This window comes from Ambystoma mexicanum, chromosome 9 (assembly GCF_040938575.1).
Source record: "Ambystoma mexicanum isolate Mex_15411 chromosome 9, UKY_AmexF1_1, whole genome shotgun sequence".
Lineage (NCBI taxonomy): Eukaryota > Metazoa > Chordata > Amphibia > Caudata > Ambystomatidae > Ambystoma > Ambystoma mexicanum.
The window spans coordinates 1,221,165,836-1,221,186,661 of record NC_090931.1 but is presented as its reverse complement, the minus strand read 5'-3'; the positions used below and the strand labels follow the sequence as shown (position 1 = coordinate 1,221,186,661).

The 20,826-nt window shown below is 49.6% G+C and overlaps 1 protein-coding gene across 4 annotated transcripts in view; it reads right to left on the bottom strand.

Annotated features, from left to right (window-relative positions):
• Window positions 1-20,826, bottom strand: part of MAP3K19 (mitogen-activated protein kinase kinase kinase 19) — a 749,356-nt gene that overhangs the window by 586,611 nt on the left and 141,919 nt on the right. For all 4 annotated transcript variants that reach the window (XM_069616558.1, XM_069616557.1, XM_069616559.1 and 1 more), the window contains exon 2: window positions 7,243-7,394. The gene's annotated coding sequence lies outside the window, so the exon portion shown is untranslated. The remainder of the gene's footprint in view (window positions 1-7,242; window positions 7,395-20,826) is intronic.

Genomic DNA, 20,826 nt, shown 5'->3' with positions numbered 1-20,826 from the left:
CTTCTGTGCACGGCACCAGACAGAGAACCTCTTCCATTTGTGTCCGTAGCACTTGAGAGTTGAGGATGCCCTGGCCTTCGCAAGAACCTCTCTGCAGTCGGCCATGATGTCGTATCCTCCAAACTCTAGTGCTGCAGGAGCCAGGCCTGCTAGTTCAGCGACTCTGGTTCGTGATGAAGAATGGCGCCTTCTTCTCTGGAGAGAAGATCCGCGTCCGTCAGTAGCTTGACTGGTGTGGACGCTGACAAGTCCAGAAGGTCCGAGAACCAGATCTGCCTCGGCCACGCCGGTGCAACGAGGATCATCCTGCACCGGGACCTCTTGAGCTGGTTGACGATCCGGAGTAGCAACGGCAACGGCGGGAACGCATAAAGGAACAGGCCGTCCCAGGGGAACGAGAAAGCATCGCCCATGCTCCTCGGTTGGGGAAACCTGCTGGCGAACCTCCGGCACTTGGAGTTCGCTGCCATCGCGAAGAGATCGATCTGGGGTTCGCCCCATCGTCGGAAGGGTCGGTCCACTTGATCCTGGCGCAGTTCCCACTCGTGGCACGAGCGCAGCTCTCTGCTGAGTGAGTCGGCGATGGTGTTTTTTATCCCTGCCAGATGAAAGGGTACCAGAAACATCCCTTGGGCGACGGCCCAATGCCACAGATCCTGGGCTTCCTTGGATAGGGCAGGGGATCTGGTTCCGCCCTGCTTCTGAATGTAAAACATCGTGGTGGTGTTGTCGTTGATGATCCTCATCCTTGCCCTTGAGGGACGGAAGGAAGGACATGAGGGCCCAGAACACTGCATGGAGCTCCAAGATGTTGATGTGGAGTGTCTTCTCCTCCGGGAGCCAAAGGCCTCTAGCGTGGAGACCCCCGGTGTGCGCTCCCCAACCTTCCAGGGAAGCATCCGTTGTCACCGTCACCTGGTGGGCCGGGGCTAGGAAACCTGTTCCCGCCGTCAGATGAGAGCGGATACCCCACCATCGTATCGCCTGACGGAACGCTTCATCGAGCGGGATCCTGTCCTCGAAGCTGCCCGTCGGCTGGATCCAGTGGGCGTCGAGGAATTCTTGCAAGGGCCGCATCCGAAGTCTGCAGTGGCGCACCAGATACATGCAGGAGGACATCATTCCGAGGAGGGACTTGCTAGACCTCACTCTGGCCACGTCCGTGGCCAGCAGACGTTGCACCTTTCCCAGGATGGTCCTTATCCTTTCCTCCGACGGTGAGGCCCGCCGCGCCACTGTGTCGAGCTGTGCTCCCAGAAGCAGGGCGACTTGCGACGGGACCAGGTGGGATTTTGGAAAGTTGATGGAGAACCCCAGGTCCGTGAGCAGCTGGACGGTCTTCGCAGTGTGTTCCACGGCGAGCTCCCTTGTCCTTGCCCGTATGAGCCAGTCGTCCAGGTAGGGGTAGACGTGGATCCCCTGCAGGCGCAGCAACGCCGCCACCGGTGCTAGACACTTGGTGAACACCCTAGGCACCGATTTTAATCCGAACGGGAGGGCCTTGAACTGGTAGTGCCGCCCTTTGACAACGAACCTGAGGAACTTTCAGTGTCTCTTTAGAATAGGGATGTGGAAGTATCCATCCTCCAAGTCCAACGACGACAGGAAATCGCCCTCCTCCAGCTGTCCCAGCGCGTGCTGGAGGGTGACCATCCGGAACTTCTGTGCCTTGATGTATTTGTTCAGTCGTCGCAGGTCCAGGATGGGATGCCATCCTCCTGTCTTCTTCTTTACGAGGAAGTATATTGAGTAAACTCCGGAGCCCCGAAGCCTCGTTGGAACGAGCTCGATGGCACCTTTCCTGAGCATCGCCCTTACCTCCAACAGCAGTTGAGGGACGTGATTTTCCTTCCTGGCCACGGGAGGAATGCGGGGGCACTTCTTCTGGAACTCGAGGGCGTGCCCCTGGGCCAGGGCATCCAGCACCCAACGGTCGGTGGAGATGGACTCCCACACGCCGACGAACTTCATCAGCCGACCCCCACCGGGGTGCTTCGGCGGGGGCCCGACCCGACGGTCGGTTCAATCTTGCTTGGAGGCCGCTTTGCCTCCTTGACCACCTTGGTGACGACGGCAGGATCCACCTGGCTTGCCGCGTCCCCTGTAGGCCTCCTGCGATGAGGATCTTGCCGCTTGACGGTACGTAGAGGAGCTGCTGCCGGCTCCCTTGGAGGCACCCTGTCTGCCTCCGGAGCTCCGAAAGGGCGGCCGTCGCTGTTGGAGCACACCCAGTGCATGGGCCGTCTCCCTGTCCGTCTTAATCGCCTGAAGGGACTCATCAACCGCCTTGCCAAAAAGGTTGTTCCCATTGAAGGGCATGTCCAAAACCTTGGTCTGTACGTCCTGGCGGAAATCCGTCACCTTGAGCCATCCTCGTTGTCTCAGGCAAACGCTGTTGCCCAACTGACGGAAACCAGTGTCAGCGATGTCCGTAGCCACCGTAATCACCTTTCTGTAAGATTTCCGGGGCCTCAGCCCTCTTGGCATCCGGAAGGAAGTCCAACAGAGGAGCGATCTTGAACCACAACTCCCTGTCGTAGCGGGCTACGATGGCCAGGGCGTTGGCCGCCTTGATGGTCGTCGCTGCAGATGAGATGACCCGTCGTCCCATCGCATCCTGCTTCCTACCCTCGCCGTCCGGCGGGGAGGTTGAAGTCCAGGCCGATGCCCCCCCCGCTTTCTTCTTGGCCGCCGCCGAAACGACCGAATCCGGGGTAGGTTGCGCCCTAAGGCACAAGGGGGCAGCGTTGGGGACCTGGTACTTCTTCTCGTACCGGTCCCTCTTTGCAGGAGCCGTGGCAGGGTTCTTGAGGAGGGCGAGCCCCTCATCCCAGTTGTCATCAAGAAGCGGTACGGCGAGGACCGTCTTCCTTTTAGCCTTGCGCCGTTGGTAAAGGAACCCTTCCTTCTTCTTTTCTTTGGGGCAGAGATGGAAGAGCTCGGATGCCCTGGAAATCATAGCATGAAAGGATCCAATCTCGTCGGGCGGGGACACCCAGGCAGGGGCGACGGGGGACACGTCCCGTCGTCGCCTCCGTCGTCATCCGTACCCGTCGTAGTCGTGTCCATGCCTGAATCATCCCCATGGGTAGTGGACCGGGGGGAAGGCAGAGAAGGCCGCAGAGGCGGAATAGGAGGCCTAGGATGCGTCCTCCTCCTCTAAAGTGGTGGGCTCTCCGAAGGTCCTGGCTCCGGTTCCCCCGTCGGGTCTGGCTCAGGTACCTCCGTCGGGGGAAGGGGCAACCTAGTCCTTATCTCCGAGCATAAGGACTGGATGGCTGACAAAATGGCCGCCGAGGTGTCCTGCGGCGCCGGAAACGACGGGAGCGAGGGCTCTTGAGGAGCCTCGTCTGCGACACCGTCCCTCTCGTCGTCGCCCTCGTCGGGATCCCTCCCGCTGGACTGGGCCTCTTCCACGACTTGGATGAGCTCCTCTTCAGAGGTCGTGTCCATATCCACGATGGCCACCAGCCTCTCCCCCACTCTTTCCAACGAGGACTTCGTGGGGGTCTTCTCGATGGGCCTGAAAGACGACTCCCTCCGCGGTGGCAGGGAGACTCTGGTACCTGAGGGGCCTCCACTGGTGTAGCCTCCACAGGCTGAGCCAGGGTCACGGCGACATCCTCAATCAAGGTCTTAGCAGGGTGAATTAAGGCCAACGTCACCTTCTGTACGCCTGGGGCCTTCACCTTGGGGGGAGGGTCCGAACCTCGCTCCCCCTCTGCCGGAATCTTCAAGATCGACCGGGGCCTCTCCAGAAGCTTTGCCGGGTTCTCGGACTTCCCCTTACCCGAGCCAGAGCGTTGGCTCGTGGTTGATGGCACCGGGGAGGATGCGCCCTGCCTGGCAGCCAAGGAGCCCAACCGTTCGGCGCTCCTGGTGCCCGCGGACTTGCGGTGCTTAGCCTTTTGTTGGGCCCCCATCGCCGGGGCACCCTCACAGGATTTAGAAGACCGCTCAGACTTCTTTTTCTTCTTCTCGCCTGGCGGGCTCTTACCTTCCAGCCATTTGGCGAGACGGAGGTGGGGATCCTTCATGGTCCGCTCCGACATGTTCCCACAAAGGTGCAGTCCTTTTCCTTGTGCATCTTGTCCTCATGGAGACAGTAGAGGCATAACGAATGCTCGTCCTCCTTGAAAACGTTCTGAAGCTGGCATCCAGGGCAGGTCCTGAACAGCTTCCCGGGCGTCGAGCTTCCTTTCTCCTGAGCCATGACCGGGGTAGGCCTCGGAACTTCTGGAATCCTCCAAAAGCGTAACTCGATGAAATCTTCACCCTTGAGGGGCATAGAAACTCCGAAACGGATCCCCGTTGATCGGATGTAGAAACGGTGGAGATTGAGGCTCTATTTAACCGAAAAAGTGAGAAAATCTCCTGAAAAAAGCGCGAAAACGCAGCAAAAGCTCGAGAGCTACAGCACGAGGACTCCCAACACTTGAACGTGTGGTAAAAATCTGAGGATGGCTGCCAGGGGGGGGGCTTAGGGAGAGGGCAGTCATTGGCTGGGGGCAGTATGACCCAGAGACCAGTGATTGGTTACTACTGAGAAAAACAGATCAGAAACGAAACTGATACTGATTTTTTTCTATACCGAGGATTCCCGGCCTGACGACGGGGAGTTTTCATGAGCATGTGAATCCATGCCAGACCCCATGCTGGAGAAAGGTTGTTCCTTTCTTAGCAAATAGTAGACTGTCTTCCTCCATCTCATCTTCCTCAACCAATACTGTAACCACACAGCCTACTTCTGTGGGACACAAAATACCACCATCTACCTTGCAAGCAATAAAAGAGGCTGTTGATCCATATCTTTCGAAAACAACAGTCCTCTGTATATACTGGAACACACCACTCTGCAGGGGGAAGCAATTTCAAAGTGTTTTTGAAGCTGTAATCAACGAGCATGAGAAACACTGCCCCCTACTTTAGAAGTAACACAGGCGCAACATCTTCCCCTGTCAACCTGCCCCTCCATATTAGTGCTTGGTGCCTCTTCCCTCATTTCCCTCCCCACCTTATGTTCTAACCTCTCCTGCAAAAAAATACATAAAAAACAACTAAAGAAAGGTTCCTTTAGGATTCACCTTTCACAGTTAAAAAATACAACAAAAAAAAATCTTATAGACTCCATCTACTTTACATTTCTAATTAAAGTACATAGACTCAATAAGATTTTCCAACATTTCCATTAGCATTGTGTGTTATGCTAATGGCAATAATGTAGCGTTCATCCCCGTTCCAAGGACTGGAACAGGGCATAACAACCCGGCAGCACAAGTTATCAGCCCAAACGAAGCGAGGGCAGATAACGAGGGATCTGGAACGTTATTCCCCGTTCCAGCCCCTGCAATGAGGGATGAAGGCCATTAGCAGACCGGGTTCCCAAAGTGGGAACTAGGGGTGCTAAAAGAATTAAAGGATTTTTCTTCCTACAGCGGGACGGCCTATCCTTTTCCAAGATGGCCACCATGAAAAGGGAAGGCGGTGCTCCGAACAGAGCCCCTCTTCCCTTTCCATGGTTTGATACTGACAGCAACACTTTGGAAAAGGTTGCGGGGAATCTTGAATATACTTAATTTTAGTAGTAAGATCAAACATTTCTTATTTAACTAAGGTTTATATTTGAAGTAAATCTCGTTTACATTAAATTGTTTCTCGTCAGGGGTGTTGCTAGTTCTGGAAAAGATCCAGGCTATGCTAATTTTGGGACTGTCAGGACTGGGAGCTAGCTAGCCTTTTTGGTTGTAGCCCCCGAGCTTCTATCCGGGGATACAACCAAAAGACCCGGGGCTATAGCCCCCTCAGGATCCCCCCAGCAATGCCACCTCTGTTGCCCATAGAATCTGCGCGCAGTGATACCCTTGGGTTGTATTGCCTGCTCGCTCATCCAACTAAAATAGAAATAGAACAGAAATGGACGTGGCGACCCAGACACCTAGGTACTGCATTGGAACTGCTACAATACTACAGGCTGAGAGCAGCTTTCCGTGCTTGGTGTCCCTTATACCCAGATGAGCCTCCAGACTCACCTGAGATCCAGTATATATCCAACTCGGCTGGTGCTAGGGGGATAGTATCTGCGCTGTACAAACTGTTGATGGCCGATCCCACAGACGTGCCAATCAAGGCGCGAGATACGTGGAGTGAGGAGCTGGGCCTCCCCATCACGGACACAATGTGGGGGAAAATGTGCACACACACCCGGACCACCTCTCTGAATTCCAGGCATAGGTGTATGCAATACAAGCTCCTTAACAGACTATATTACACACCTCAAAGACTGGACAGGTTTGCACACACCCAGGCCCGTCCTGCCCTAAGTGCGGTTCTCCTGCTGCAGACAGATCATACTCACATGTTTTGGTCCTGTGACGCGCTGGGCCCATACTGGAAGGCCATAATTGAAGCTCTCTCAGACATCACAGCGTCCCGTATCCCTGCAGAACCCCTTGCTGTACTGTTCGGCCTGTGGGATAGCCCGGAATTGAGGAAAAGGTCTAGGTTTCTCAATGTTGCCACCATAATAGCCAAAAAATGCATATTACAATGTTGGAAGCGCCGACCCCCCCCTCGTTTGAGATGTGGATGAGGGGCCTCACCTGGACTCAATCGTGCGAGGAGGACTATATCAATACCCTCCCGCTGGCCTCCCGCCCCAGGAATGTGTGGACAGAAGTTTCTACATATTTAAATAACAAAGACGACCTAGAACTATTGTCCTCCCCTCCTCCTGGTGAAGTAATCTAATCCACTGCTGTGCCGCTTGGAGCTGGGCAATGGCCCCACCCATATCTACCTAACATTCCCATGTATTGCACTACTATGTATATACCTGTCACTCTTGCTTTGCTGTACAGTGTGTTGATTGTCTGTTCTCTCACCATGCCAATAAAGAAAAGTTTTTAAAAAAAGAAATAAAACAGAAATGGAAAGGTTTGACACTTCTGTGAGCTAAGAGGACCCCACATGAGATTCCTACTGTACAAAGCGTAAATAAACAATGTTCCTTCCTTGTTATCTACTACAAACCATTAAGGCAGCCTTTACAAATGGGAGAAACGGCATGTTTTGGCTTAGCGACCTCTAGCACTGTACAAGTGCTTTAAAAGAGGCAGGTGTCAAAATGCAAGCATAGCAGCGAAGGAGATGTGGGATGTAGTTGGAATCCAACAGTGCCATTATTCAGTTCCTGAACATTATCAAATTCAGTTACAGGCACTACAAAGGACGCACGTAAATTACCTTTACGATTTCTTTTCGCAGTCGTAAGAAGGGCTACATCTTCAGTGACGATGAACCCACAAAGACGCAGAATTGCACTTTTGTTCCTAGAAGTCCTCTTAAGTGTCCTCCAGAAATAAACAGATTTTTATTGTGTCATTATTCATCAAATTCTGCAAGATAAGTTGAAAAAATGTATTAGTATAATAAGTAACTATAAAAAACCAACTGTTATTTACAGAGTGTGCATGAATTGTTTGAGAACTGATTGCATTGTAAATTGAATTTTCAATAAGTTAAACCGTTTATTAAAGGAAATAGCCTGGTGTGGACAGTCCCGTGTTTGTCATCTGCCCTGAACTGATTTGCATGAGGCATGCATAGGGGGCTGGACTAGATATTGTTTACCAGTCACTCGGATTGAGAAAATGTGCAGCTATTAAGACTGTTAATTGAGTGCTCTTTTAATTAGCGCAATTGCTGCAGCAGGGCCATTTAGAAATGGCCTGTAGTGATGACAGCTTGTAGGTTATGAAGGGTGTATACACTACGTGTGTGACTCATAAAGCCCACACACCAAGACATGACCTTCTAAAAGTGCTGCTAGCTCACTTCTGGAAACCTGCACACATAACAACCTATTCTGGAAGTGCTGCAAGTACACAAAAGGTGCATATGTCCTTCATTTACTTACAGGACTTTAGGAAATTAGCAGGTTATCTTATTCTCAAAGGTGATCCGCGCATTTTTTGGCGGCGGTCTCGACACTAATGTATGACAAGCTCCCAGCACCAATGTGGGTCCTGTGGTGGGCCCGCCTCGGGTCACCGGGGTGGGCCACAAATGGTGTCGGGGCCGCCGACACCGAACCAGGGCGCTGCGATCACGCAGCGTATGATGAGCAGGGAACCCCCTGCTCGAGCCGGATCACCGGCTCCAGTAACCCTAGCGGGGAGCACCCAGTTCAGGGCCGCCATGGCGTGGGAGCACCCAGGCCAAGGCGGCGGCATAGGCCATGAACAGGTGGCAAGGCCCTTCCCCAACAAAGACACGCAGACACGAGTTTCCGCTTCCTGGGGCTCTGCTGCACTGCCCTGTGCGTGCCAGCAGAGTCCCTTTTATTACAGAGGCGCCATGACGAGGTCATGACACTCTCTGGCACAAAAGACTAGACCTACACACAACAGGTCCTAGGAGTGCTTTTCACAATGGCAGGCCATTAAAAGACCTGTCAGTATGAAAATATGGTAAAAGAAATAACATGTTTATCCCTGTTTGACGGATAAAAATCCAAGTGAAATTAACCACTACTGTTGACATTTAAAAAAATTGCATGAAAGGATCAAGTGCATTACACATTCACCACACAGTGCAGGAGAATATCTTTGTTTTCTGTGCATTTAAAAGATCATGATGTTTATGCATATGGGATGTGCTTTAAAATGCAGAGAAATTCCCCGTGAATTGTGCCAACGTGCAAAGGAGATGAGAAAGATCATCTGAACGTAAATGTCATTCAAATTACTGTTGTGAATTGAGCAGATTTCATCACGTGCATCGAATTTTTTTTTGAGAATTGGCCCCATGCGCTCGTAACTAATGGAGGTTACAGCATAAGTCTCTTTTACCCAATACCATGTGTAACTATTTAGAAATAAAATGGGGAGAGAGTCGAGGAGAAAGACAAAAGAAATTAAATAACATGGGAATAAGAAATATTCCAGTGCACTAACATCTCGTAACATAATAACCTTGCATTCTTTTCGGAACATTTGTTTGTTAGCCACTCTGCCTGCATCCTTCATTGTCTCTTGCCAGCCAAGTTCACACATTCAGATTTTCCCCGATTCTTTTGGATTCAGTTGAACTCTCTCCTGGCCAAGCGTCACACCATAATGCTTCACAGTCATTCAATACCCGACTGGGTCAATACCCTTCCATCAATATAGCCTCTGATACAAGCTCAGTACCCTGGCCTTGCGAAGAGGAGACAAATCCAGAGCCAGACCTACCACTGAGAGGGCAGTTGAGAGGGACCCAATTACTGACCCCCCTGCACCGTGCCAGCATGTATTGGACCAGTACAACCATGGCTCAAGTAGGAAGAACATGCTGAGAGGGACGAGAACCATAAAAGAGAGAGCAGTCGAATAGCACCACACACTATCCATGTGAAGCAACTAGAGTCGGAAACCCAGCACAGAATGGGCAACCCTCTGGCGGCTTGCACAACCTGTCATCCAGTGGCCGATGCAGAAAGTGCAAGAAAGGAGCAAAAAGCTAGGTGAGGATAGCAGGACATTTCCCTAAATTATGTGATTTCTTTATCTCTGTTACTTTGGAGGTTGTGAAATAAAGTTCTTTGACTACCCATTCCACGTTCTCCTAAGGAGGCTACCATCTTGTCAGTACCAAGCTAACAACTATCTTGGGGTACTATGTCCACTCTCCACCCTCCAGCCGTGTGATGCTGGGCTTAGGATCGGTAGGATAGCCTGGCCAACCCTGTCATAGAATGGAGGCAGGGACTCGTCACACGGCAACCACCTTTACCTGAAGGGATGCTTGCCATTTAATGTTGTCACATGATTCAGACCCTCTTAGAATAGAGGCCACATACAACATCAAATGGCACTCCATATAAAGATACAGTCTCAGCATTACAACTCTACAGAGAGAGAGAGAATGTGAGAAACACTATATGCGTGGATGCTTTAGTAGGGATCTCGAAACTCACAGATCGCAGAGGTGTTGTCAGGAAAACAGGTAGTGGGAGTGCAGGGACCAATCACAGACCTGCAGAATTACCCACACCTGTAAGTCGTACAGATGACTACCCTTCAAGGGGAGGGGTCTAGGGAGTAAAAAAGGACCCCGTTAAACATAGGGGTATGGTAGTTTGAAGATGGAGTGGACGAGTGGGGGGGAGCAGGAGATTGGTGAAAGAGCAGCAGTTGGCAGAGGAGGGCGGTAGTTGGAGAGTGGTACCTGGTACTAGGTGGGAGGAGACGGTTAGAGAGAAAAGATCAAGGACAGGCAAGAGAGGTGAGGGTTGAGGGGACAGTAAAACGGAGTAGGACAGAACATCAATGAGGAGGAGAGGAAAAAGATCTATGAGGATGGGCAAAGGATAAAAGCAAAGGAAGTGTGTCATAGCGTGGGGACAGAAGAGAACATAAGGCAGGGGGTGCTGGAGAAATATACAGAGGAGGCATTGGGTAGTCAGGAGGAGGTGGCGGAGGAGATTAAGGATGAAAGGCAGGTGGAGGCAGACCCATATCAGGAAGGATGAAGGTATAGACTGTGGGAGGGGAAGCAGAGAGCACACCATACCGACAAAAGGTGTAAGAGGAGCAATGGATGTATAAGTATGGGGCGAGGAGTCAAGAGGTGGACATAAGGCCGGAAAAAAGGTGGAAGGGACAGCTTCCTCTTAGGTACAAGCATGTGGTGAACTACTGAAGAGGCACAGCAGGATTAATTGTGAAGTTGTTGAGGACCCAGTGTTAGCGCCTGAAAAAAACTAGAAAGAGTGCCTTGTGCAGGACGCCCCTAGATAGCAAGTTCCTGGGACCAGCATTGGGGGTCAGAACCAAACCTTGGTCATCCCTTCAGTTGCAACAGCCTTGGACTAAACAACTTGAGGCCCATCCAACCAACAGGAGAGAGCTACCCTCACAACTATGACGGATTTCTAAGAAAAGGCAAGAAGATGTCCAACTGTGGAACCGGAAAGCTGCACAAAGACAAGAAGAGAGGAAGACTACAACCCCATGCTGTGAATGGAAAGGACCTGGGCGCTTCATCCAGACAGCTCCACAACAGAGACTTGTATAGACTAAGTCAGCTGTTCACATAGCTCAACGTTCTCTGAGCAGTCCACGCTTGTCCCAACACTCAGTGCCCACACTGGCGAGTTGAAGCTCTCGCCACTCCCCAGGACCTCGCCACTCCCCAGGACTAAAGGAGCATTGATGGTTCGGAGCTGCGACGTTGTGTTGATGACATTGCTGCAACCTTCCATGATTTGGCACCTCAAGGCCCATTCAAGCTGACTATACATCTGTGCCTACTACAACAAGCACTGCAAATCCACATCGAGGGCTCCAGGACCAAAGATAAGTAAAAACTACTGTGAAATATATGTATAAAGAAACGTGGTAAACCCCCAAGCGAAAGTGTGTTTCCTTTACTTGTATATTTCAACACTCATTAAGACTACCCATTGTCTAATGGATGGATTCAGCCTGTGACAAAACTGGCTTTGTTTAGATATCCAAAGGAAGCTTCAAATATAAGGACAAGGCTATGACCTGTTTCAATGAGCTACGTTTATTTGTCACATAGTTTTGTCTCTCCAAGAGATACTGCTTGCTTTGCTGTTAATTCAGCTTCCCGACATCTGCTGCTATGTTTGATAGATGCTGTCTGTTTACACAGTTCTAAATTGCTTCGTCCTATCCTTATATGTTTGATGCGATACCGATGTTTCTATGTTGCTACAATGTGTGTTCCCTATTTAGGTTTACATTTAGGATTACAAGGTTGGAGATATAGCTCTGATTCCATAAGAGCGCAGTTCCTTATTCCGCTTTTGATCCTAGAAATCCCCCATACCCCCAACAAAAGGGGTCTTTATTTCGTCGATGGGCTCCTTGGTGTATGCGAAATCTAAAACGTCCTGGTTTTGCTATGGTTAGTTATGGCTCTACAATTAATTTGTCACAAAATGGGGGGTTCCGTAGCCATTTCTAAAATCGCTTGTATCCGATGTCTCAAGTTTACACCAGTTAGGTTAATCAAGTAAATGCATTTTTGGCATTTGTACAGTGCATGTATCAGCTAAAAGAAGGCATCTTAGCGCCGGTACCCAAGAGAGAGTGCTTGGGAAATAAAGAACGTGCTCCATCTACCCCACTGCCATTAGTTTGGGAAGGAGCTAGAATAAAATGATCAGCTTTTGAGAAAGCTAATGCCAAGAAATACAAAAACACTATTTTCCAAGTTTGTCAGAAGATGATTTTCCTCCCACAAATAGAATAAGAAATGGGAGTGGATGGGGAGGAGGAGGGGGAGCAATTGTATGCTCTTTCTCTCCAGGCACCAAATGCCCGACAATGGCAATGTTCGAAATTTACCAGCAGAGAGAGAGCTTGTGTATGCCATTAAGTTAAGAACCGTACCACCTTTGCCTGCATCAAAATGATCCCCATACCTTTTTGTTAATTCTGATTAAAATGTTGCAGTTTTCAAAGACAAAGGGTATCTAGTGATTCCATCAGCCAGCAGTAAACAAAATAGTTGGGGAAACAATATTTTTTCCTCCCACTATCCTGCACTTTCCCCACATTTTCTAAGATTGGAGCTCGTTTATATAATTATCTCGTCCTGGAATATGTTGGGAGGTCTGTTTAGTAGGAGAAAAACAACTTGTTGACCAATGTTTTTTCCACCATTATTTGGGGACTACATATGAAGAAAATAAATATTAGGTGGAGGCATCATCAATTACATGCTGCAAATATACGCTTTTCTGGTAATTCTATAGTGAGGAGCTGCATCGGATTAAATATCTGAGTTTACCTGTCCTACTGATGTTTTCTTGTAGGCTTAAGGAACATTCCAGCAATTGTGAGTGATGTATGTGCTGGAAACACATGAGCAAGGAGATTTGCCATCCACCATTGACTTCTGTCAACTCTGCACTGCACTTCAGCCTACACACAGCATATCTGCCACCTTTCCCAAGTCGCTGGTGGAATCTTGAACTCTGCCACAACTTCATTCTGGACCGCCAGTGTGGCCACCACACAAAGCAATGGTAGGCACTACTTTTAACAGAAACATGTTGGTCCCCTTTTTGCACCCTTACAAGCCATTTTCAAACTCTCATATTCAAGCCCCTTGACAGTTACCCACATGGCTGGTGCAACAAAAGGCAATTCAAGGCTTTTGTCTTGAATGCCACCACCACCAGTCCACAGGGGGGTTGTGTTTTAATAGTCACGGACCATGGGGCCACACCTTTATCAAGAACGTAGACGACCAAGGGCCCTGTTGTCTCAAGAAAGAGACATACTTGTGAGGATTCGACCAATCTGATGCATTCTGCTGGTGAATACAGATTGCTGATATACCCCCTACAGCTGGCGCTCAGCGGCCTTGTTGGGAAATGGGCAGGACTGGAAACCAGTTAACAAATGCCTTCAAACTAACTGGTGAAATGAGGGAGAGATTTGTAACCTTCTATTCCACAACACGACAGCGTCAGTGGAGAGTTCAAAGGACGAGGCACTATAAAAAGCCCAAAAGAGCATTGCTGACCGGAGAAGATAGGTTGAGGATGTGAACTCTGAAGAAGCACATGAACATGAGAGGAATTTTAAACCTTCATGGGTCGCTTGAACTAGGTAGGTGGTGTGGTCCCTGAAGTGGCTCTTTAACCAGACAGCGACTTTGATATGATAGGGCATTGTCCAGGTTCCCCAGCACCATGCAACATGAAAAGACATTTTGGCTAATTAAGCCCTGTTCCTCCAGGGAGATGCTGCTAGACTGTGTTTTGCTGCTACTCATAGCTACTACCACTACTATTACCACTAGTACTACTAACACTATAAGAAGCCTAGAGGAATCATGGTACCTCTGCAAGGACTCTTTCTAGCCAGAATCAGCTCTTACACTTAACTGCAGTTTATTGTGTTTACGAATCAAGTTAGCAACTGTTTGTTTTTGTATCTTCGCCCCCAAAAGGAACTGGCTACTATCACCCCAGAACAACATCTCTCAGATCTAGTTACTCAACGGTAGTTGGCGATAGGCTGCGTGGGTGCTCCATCCGATTCTGTATGTTTGAGGACAATGACAGTGGGGTCTTTTCAATCTTCCAGGCATCAAGTAAGCCTGTTTGCTGTGGGCTTAGGGAGGGATTTCAGAGTTTCCTTTGATTATACCGGCTAGTCCCAATATTTCTTTTGAATGCACTTGGTGTCTTTTACGTTCAATTTTCCCTCTGTAGTTCTGGAAATCATAGTCAGAGAATTTGAGGATATGTGGCAGATTTACTCCAGATTATGACCATAACATTATTTCCAGACCTACTTTGAAATAAAAAGAAAATATATTTTAGGGTTAACATTCACCACGAAAATGCGAATGTGTGAGGATTGAAGGTGGCATTTTGGGTAGTGTTATGTAATAATTCATAAACCCCATTTTAATAAGGTCTCCAGGCCTATCAATCAGGTGGTGGGAGGTCTACTACAAGTGCCAATAAACTACTTGGGGTGTGCACATTTGGAAAATTGGAAAATACATGGGCTAAATCTTGTTGGCTACTTTGTGACATAGGATTAACAGAGCTCAAATGCATTTCAACCTTTATTCACAAGCAACTGGATGGATAGGCTGAATGACTTTAGGTTCTAGGGTGTCAAGCACAACACAAGAGGTTGAGTAACTCAACGTTTTCTAGAAACTTAAGAGTAGGACCGAGATCTCCCCTAGGATTCTGAGCTCATGAATCATTTCCTTAAGAACATGTATGTATTTATTTATTGTTAATTAAGATGGAACCTACTGCAATACAATTGCGTTGAGTCACCCCAAGGCGTGTGGGGTGTGTGGAAAGGGAACACTTCTGTTTTCTCCTTCATTTGTTTAGGATCTCTGGCTTATTTTTGTGATCCGAGGGACTTGTACTCAAGTCCCACTACCACTGCAACCATTCTTAGTTTTGGCAAGCTGAAAGCTGAAACTAATGCACTGGAGTACAGCTAGGAGGCAAGTGACATGTGAGAACGGACACAAAGCATGTGGGTGTGCGAATTGCAGGAATTCATCTTTTGTGAAGAACTCCCTAGAGAACAGTACCTCTTCAAACCCATCCAGTAAAGAATTATATGACGAAAATACCAGTATGTGTGATTGTCAGCAGGAAACTGTGATTGGTCCCGTAAATGGAAAATCACCTTTTACTGGGAGGAGCAGGATGACCTTTGTCAGAGAAGAGAAACCGCGTAAGACGGAGAGAAAGGAATACGGGGCTGCGCTGACAAAGTCCCGCGGCTACTTAATGTATGAGGGGGAGGAGTCTGGAGACAGAGAAGGAAGCCTGCGAGTTGTGAATCGGCTCACTGGCTGACACTTAGGAGAGGTTGTATGCAGAAGCAGAGGTAGACGTGCAGCGTCTTGGAGCCACAAAGGAGACAAAAACCATGTCAGACATGTGGCGTTCCAATATCAAGAGAGACGGCAGAGTGGTGGCGTGACTACTACACACTTGTGGTGGACGCAGGTTCCGGAAAACAACGCTGAAACCACTCTGCTACAACAAACGTGGAACCAATCAGTAGCTGAAATACTAAAAGGCCATCTTCTGCAATGGCATGAAGAAAAAGAAACAGAAGAAACACGGGTGGCCAATCTGAGAAACCGGAGAGAAGATCTCACCCAAAAATATCCCTGTGGTGTTATCCCTAACAACTGCAGGTAACAGGGAAAATGGGAGACCTGGGAGGGGGAAAGTGGAATCATTATTGTATCATTGTTGGAATGCTCATACTCATCCCATTCAAGATAAAGTATTGACTATTAGAGGATTGAATGACAATCTTTACTGGAGTACTCATACTCATCCGTGTCAAGATAAAACATTGACACTTAGAATATTGAATGAGAATCATTATTGGAATGCTCATACTCGTCCCAGTCAGGGAGAACAAATTAGTACACTGCAATATAGAAGAGTGGATGAGAATCAAGGCTGGAATGCTCATACTGGCATCAGACAAGATAAAGAAAGTCTAATTAAAGATAGACATAACAGAAAAGAAAAGCCTGAAGTTATGGATGGAACAGAGAATAAATGTAAAGATAAGTTTCCGAGAGAAACCAAAGACTGTGAACTGTACAACAAAGGCTACGGATTCAGAGGTGAGAGTTCTAAGCATTGGATAACTATACCTTGGGAAGAGAGGAGAAGTACTATAAATAACGAACAAGAAAGGAACAGAACATTTTCCTTCTTTTGACCCACCACACCACCCACTGACTACCCATTGCCATGCTAATCCATATGTTCTTTCCCACCCACTACCTGCTGCTCCCCGGCCTCAACACATCCTCCTTGGATCTCTTTGAACAAGCTCTATCAAGCAGCAAAATTAAACTTTGGCCTGCACGTGTTATTTCTAAGTAGTCTGCTGCGAATTAATGGACTATTTGCAGCTTTAGAACTTTCATAACCGAGGGTGCCTTCAGCCACTTGATTTATATCTGTTCCTGGCAGTTAAATCCTGTTCAAAATAAGTACTAACAAAGCCAACAGTTTTTGACTTATGTATAGGCATTAGAGAGGCATTTTCCAGGCACTGCTATCATATGCCTAGTTAAACACGCAATTTCTGAGCTATTGGCATCTTATGGGTAAGTAGTACTGGTGTAGCTATGTCTGGCAAATGTCTATCCTTGGGGACTTCAACATCCACCTTGACTCCACTGTTCTTGCCACTTCACTCTTCCATGATCTCTGTACCCCTCTCTCCCTCATTATTCTCCCTTCCAGCCCTACCCACTCCGCTGAACACACTCTTATGCCTTCATCCCTATTGATCTCCCACTCCATGAGCCTCTCACTACCCCTGTCTCCTGGTGTGACCACTCTCTCCTCTCTTCTCATCTGGGACCCCTCTGCCCCCTGAGCGAGCCTCCACCAGCACTACCAGCCACCTTCGCTGTCATTCAACCGATGAAACGCGTGTCAGCTGCTGTGTTTGCCTCCACCTTCATCCCTCCCCCTTCTCTACCACCTAACTCTCCCACTGACTCTTTTCTTGCCAATCTTCACCTTCCTATCACTAACACTCTTGAAATTCCAAATTCCTGCCCCTGTTATGAGGATCCACCTGAAACCTGCCCCCAAGCCTAACAGTTGGTATGACTCTGATCTAGCCACTCTAAAACACAAGTGCAGAGTTGCTGAATGGAAGTGGCATACCTCAGACTCATCCTCTGACAAATTGTCATCTGCTCCAAAGGCAATACCGTCTCTCCATACGCTCCAAGAAGAGGGCCCACATTCAGGCCTGTATCTCTGGAGCCACTAACAACACGGCTGAACTCCTCAAAATCTACAAGGAACTAGCCAATCCATCTGCAGTCTCTACCTCACCTCCAAAACTCAGGGCATCCTGACCGCTCTGTCTTCTTCCCCCTATTCTACTCCTCTACTTGTCCCACGGCCTCCCTTGGTTTCCCTCCAACCTCACCTACTCTATCTTCCTTCACTCCTATCACAATGGCTGAGGTCTCTAGAGTAGTCCGCTCCATGAAGGTCTCTTCCAAACAGGTGTCTCCCTGTTCTTCCAGAACCATTAAGGACAACATCTCTGCCCTTTCACGGGCTCTTGCTGAATTCTGCAACCACACCTTGGACCTCTGGCTCTTTCCCTTCCTCTCTCAAGCACTCCCTTGTGCACCACCTTCTAAAAATGCTTTCTGTTGACCCCCCATGCCCGACCAACTACTGCCCTGTCTCTACTACATCCTTCCTTGGGAAACTCCTGGAAAATGTGGTCTTCCCTCAACTGTCCCAACACACTGAGCTTGTGCGATGTTTACGTGATCATCAATCTGGATTCTGAGCATTCAGAGGCACGAAAACTGCTCTCCTGAACACCTGTTGAGAACTGCTTGAAAATCTTGGCTCTAACACTCCTGTTGTCCTCATTCTCCTTGGCCTCTCTTCCAACTTTGACACAGTCAACCACTCTATCCTCATAAAGCGGCTCCAAGATACCCTTGGTATCTAAGATTGGGCACTAGACTGGTTGGCCTCCTTCCTCATTGACCACCCCTCCCAGGTGCTACTTGGCTCTTTCTCCGTCACCACAACTCTCTCTGCATGTGGTGTCCCCCAGGACTCTATCCTCTTGCCCTGGTTCTTCAATATCTAACGTGCAACTTTTGCTCACCTGATCTCTGCCTTCTCCCCTCACTTCCAGTGTTACGCAGATGACATACAACTCTTCTCCAAGCTCCCCTCCTCCTCCTCTTCTTCCTCCTCTATCATCCCGGATTGCCTGTCTGTTATCCGGTCCTGGTGCACCTCCAATGGTCTCTGTCTTAATTCCAGTAAGATCGAGATTCTTCCTATTGGGACACCTGTTCACCGTTTCCGCACTGCACTCTGGCTGAACTCAATGGGCTCTCCTCCTCCTCCTTCCACGGATGCCAGAACCCTTGGGGTCATCTTCAAATCCTCTCTCTTCTTCACTCCTCATATCTTGGACCTTGCCAAGAAGGCCCACTTTAAACTACACCTCCTTAGAGGCATTATCCCTTTCCTTAGCTTCCCCCAGACGATCAATATCTCTAGATCTCTGGCCCTCTCCAAATTGTACTACTGCAACATCCTCCTTCTCAACCTGCCTCTATCTTCCATCCGCCCTCTTCAACTAATCCAGAATAGGACGGCAAGACTTATCCTTGGCCTTAAGCCCAGGGACCATATCTCTCCAGCCTTAAAATCTCTCCACTGGTGCCCGGTTCCTGCAAAGATCAAATTCAAGATCCTATGCATCATCCCTAAGGCTGTCTGGTGCGGGGAGAGGGCGCTACAGACACGAACAAGATGGCTGCTCCCCTGTGAGCTCCCGCGCGGCCTACTAGAAATCCTCATTAATCCTACATGTTCCGGTAGCGTGGCTCCCTAAAACAACCACAGGAGCCTCCATAAGAGCACGGTGAAGAAAATTGCCCAAACTGCGGCCGGATTCGATGTCCCTGGCTGTCTGTGTCCTGCTCGGTGCACCGTAGGCACTCTCGGGAGGTGGAGGAGCACCGAAGGCCAACCAACACTCGCCATCCCCCCCTCGGCCCTGGAGTGGAACTCCGGCATTTGACGCACGGCTTAGCTGAGCATGAGAGGGGAAAGAAAGAAGACAGAGTGGGTCCTCCTGGGATGCCGGTTCTGCAGACGTACACTGGCCCCAACCCCGGCAACAACGCGCAGTGCGGCCGGACCCGGGCGAGGCGCATATCTCAGCCCAGCCCCACAGGCCCACTCCCCGGAGGGTTCCACCGGTCCTGGGAGCCCGGGCGAGAACTCGACGCGAACCGAGCGGTCCCACGGCTTCCCCGCTACGTACCCAGCCAGCTGACGTGCTCCGGAGTGCCGGGGGAAAGAGAGGCCTCTGCAAACCAGAAAAGCAGACTGCACATCCAAACTTCTCGGCCCGGCTCCCCCACTCAGTCCACCAACGCTATCACCATCGCTGCGGCAGCAACTGGTGGCCGGGAAGCCACAACCTCACAGATCCCCGTGGAGCGGCTGCACAAACCCCAGCCGGCTCTTCGGCAACATTCCAGGGGTGCGGCGACACCCGCCGGCAGGTCACACAGGATGAAGCAGAATACGGGCCAGAGCTCCTCAGGTACAGCGCGCGCGGGGGGGGGCAGTTTGAGTGGGGAGCGCACAGTGAAAAAGCCCAAATTGCTTCAGCCCATAGTCCAGGCTCACGCCCCACTGCCCCCCCCAGGATGCATAACTGTGACCCTCCAGACCGTCCCCTATAACCAACTCAGCACCACTTACAAAAGAGCTTCACCCTAGTAGCACAGAACCATCGCCAAAAATAGCTTGTAGAAACTACAGCGTCAAAATTTAAACTAACTGACTCTGAGACCCTGCTGGCCTGATCATCAGCCTGCGCACATAGCAGCACCGCGCCAGAAATGAATAGACTGACTGCAGCCCTACGCTCCTAGCATTAATCACACCACCTATGGTGGGCTGAAGACTCAACACGTTAGAACACAAAAGAATAAAACATCAGGCAAACCTCTCCGGGGGTACAAGAACCCCATTGAGCAGTACGGACACCCAATATTCCAGCACTTTGCCCCAACCATCATCCAGACCCCACAACTGAGCGACTAACAACCCCGCCCACCCGTTTCCGCAATGGGGAAAACCGGCAAACTACAGCGCAAACTGAACTTTAAAGCCGGCACATCTGCTAAAACCCAGAGACACCCATCATCCAGACCCCACAACTGAGCGACTAACAACCCCGCCCACCCGTTTCCGCAATGGGGAAAACCGGCAAACTACAGCGCAAACTGAACTTTAAAGCCGGCACATCTGCTAAAACCCAGAGACACAGCAGCGAACCAGAATCCCTTCCACATACGTCAAGCCAAGATGACAACGATCCCCAGTCGCTCCACATGAGAGCACTCCTCCTAGAACTGAAATCCGGGATTAGCAACTTTGATAGTAAATAAGACTGCCTCTCCTCCAAATGAAAATGGCCAACGCAAAGAACGAAGATCTCGAAGGGCGCTCTAGAAGGAACAACATCCGGATAGTGGGAGTAAGAGAGAAGCAACTGCAAGGCAAAATGGAAGACCACGTAGAGGAAATGTGCAAATCCCTCTTTGGATCAAAAGCGCTCTCGCCCCTATTTGTCATTGAGAGGGCCCACAGAATACCGACATCAAGGCCCGCCCCGGAGCACCATCTCGACCAATAATTGCAAAAATACTCAACTACAAAGATAGAGATGCGATACTCCGAATGGCCAGAGAGAAAGGCGAGCTACA